This window comes from Callithrix jacchus, chromosome 11 (genome assembly GCF_049354715.1).
Source record: "Callithrix jacchus isolate 240 chromosome 11, calJac240_pri, whole genome shotgun sequence".
NCBI classification, from domain to species: Eukaryota; Metazoa; Chordata; class Mammalia; order Primates; family Cebidae; genus Callithrix; species Callithrix jacchus.
In genome coordinates, this window is record NC_133512.1 from 112,849,385 (window position 1) to 112,851,824 (window position 2,440).

Consider the following 2,440-nt stretch of genomic DNA (forward strand, 5'->3'; position numbering starts at 1 on the left):
TCTTTCAGAATGTCATTGCTCCTGCCTGAAAACCAGACGCTAAGCAAGGTGACCCCTTGAGCTCCTTCCGGATTTATGATTTTTAGTATTCTGGTCCTAACAGACTTGTCATCCCCCCAGACCGAAAAAGAAAATCAACTTAAAAAATAATCTATGTCAAAAGAAATGTTATCTGAGGGGGGAATATCGGTTCCTAGATAATTCTACATTCACGTTAAGAGATTTTCTTCTTTTTATTTTCCTGACTCAGACTATTTGCATAGAGACAGAATCACAGTTCATCCGCTCGTGTCTCTTCTCTGCGTCTGTATTCTTGTCTGCTCTGGACCTTGACAATCAGTTGCTGTGACGATAACTGCATGCTTCCAGAATAGACCATTTCATAATTTCAGGTATAGGATGACGTACTCCCTCTTTGCTTGATGGTTTCTGTGATCGTTTGGGCTCTTTTGCTGCTCTTATAAGAGAGAGAAAGATCTCCTGTTGAAAGGAATTCTTCCAATTAACATTCTTTTTTTTTTTTTTTTTTTGAGACGGAGTTTCGCTCTTGTTACCCAGGCTGGAGTGCAATGGTGCGATCTTCGCTCACCGCAACCTCCGCCTCCTGGGTTCAGGCAATTCTCCTGCCTCAGCCTCCTGAGTAGCTGGGATTACAGGCACGTGTCACCATGCCCAGCTAATTTTTTGTATTTTTAGTAGAGACGGGGTTTCACCATGTTGACCAGGATGGTCTCGATCTCTTGACCTTGTGATCCACCGGCCTTGGCCAAAGTGCTGGGATTATGGGTGTGAGCCACCACGCTGGGCCCCAATTAACATTTTTTTTTTTTGAAACGTAGGCTTTCTCTTGTCTTTATTCTGGGGAGGAGGAATCCTCCTCGTCATCTTCCTCATCTTCATCATTGAATGAACAGGGGGTCGCGCCTCGGGACTCGGAGTAGTGAGAGGCTGCACTGCTGGACTGGTGACTGTTTGGGGCCAGGAACTGCCCAGTTGCTAAGGCCACTTCTGCATCCAAGCATAACCCTTGGTTTACACTTGACTGGGGTAAGGTGGCACCAGTGGTCAGGTCTAAATTTGAACCTGATTGGGTAGAGTTCAGAAGTAGTCCCTGATTTAACCAAGAAGGTCCTGTGGAGATATCTGTGATATAACCTTCTAAAGCCTTTGGCACCAGAGATTTCGCAAGTTTCAGATCCTCCAGAGAGCATTTGCCTGACTCCAAACCAAATGACATTCCCATCCGCTTTAGTACTTCTATGTCATCGTGGATCTCAAAGGTGTTGTCAAAATTGAAAAGATACTCAAACTTGTCACTGGAGATGCTGCAATCTATGACTGTTTTTCTGCTTGTATTGATAATTATAAATGGCAGCTGAATGGTAGAGTTCAGAGCTGGAGGGCCCTGATTTTGCTGTTCATTTTGTCGATTTCTCTGTACCAGGTTTTTGAAAGCAATTTGCTGTAGGAGAAGTTCTTGCAGCTGGGCCCGCTTCTGCTTTATCCGTTCTATCCGCCTCTGCTTTTCTATCTCCAGATTCTGACATTCCTGAGCAGAATTGGTAGGTAGGCCAATCCACTTGATTTCTTTTTTTTCCTTTGAAATTATGTTCATTGCCATTAGTACATTTAAAGCATCATAAACTCTTCGCCTAATGTTCTTCTGATCATAAGCCTGCGAATCAGCTGCCACATGGTTATTTGAATTGGTGAACTCGGACACCAGCTCATCAGCGACTTCATTGTATGATGTTGTACCTTTTCGTTGAACTTTCTCACACACTTTCATTGAAAAGTGTCTCAAGCCTTTCCCATTTTTATCTCCTTTTTCGCTCCGTTTACTTTCTGAAAAATCAGAGTCTATAAATTCTCTAGCCCGTTTTCTATCACTAGGGACCCAGCCAGTAGCTTCTGCTATGTGTGTCTGAGTAACCATTGCTGGTGCAGGGGTATATGGACTCCCAATCAGAACACTTCCTGAACTGGTTAGTCTCTGTGGTGTGCTTATAATCATTTGGGGTCCAACATTCACACTGATTGGTCCTAAGGTTTTTGGTAAAATCTTTGTAGGTGAGTTGGTATTGGAAACTGGAAATGCAACAAATGAAATGTTGCCTGGTCTAAGGAAGCATGCCTCTCACTCCCAATTAACATTTTTAAGGCTTCTTTATTCTTTTCTTATCCTCAATTTATAGAGATGATATCCATCTAAAGTCACTCTCACTTAACAGTTGTGGCAATTCTGAATGTTGACAGGAGAATGTCTCCTGGATTTCAGCCTTTTAGAAAATAAAATTGTTCAACGTGTTCACGAACAAAACACTGCAGTTTCCCCAGTGAGTTACCTGACATCTGGCGGAATCCTGGAAGGTAATTGTGATTCCAAGCTTCTGGTTGGTCTCTGTCTCCCCCAAAACCTGTTACTCTGAAATTTCATGAT

The 2,440-nt window shown here is 43.0% G+C and overlaps 1 pseudogene across 1 annotated transcript; it reads right to left on the reverse strand.

Moving 5' to 3' along the window:
- Positions 1 to 824: 824 nt before the first annotated feature.
- LOC100387754 (transcription factor Dp-2 pseudogene) lies at positions 825 to 2,143 on the reverse strand (annotated as a pseudogene). The gene has a single exon (XR_013524244.1). The product of XR_013524244.1 is annotated as a transcription factor Dp-2 pseudogene (transcript).
- Positions 2,144 to 2,440: the final 297 nt, after the last annotated feature.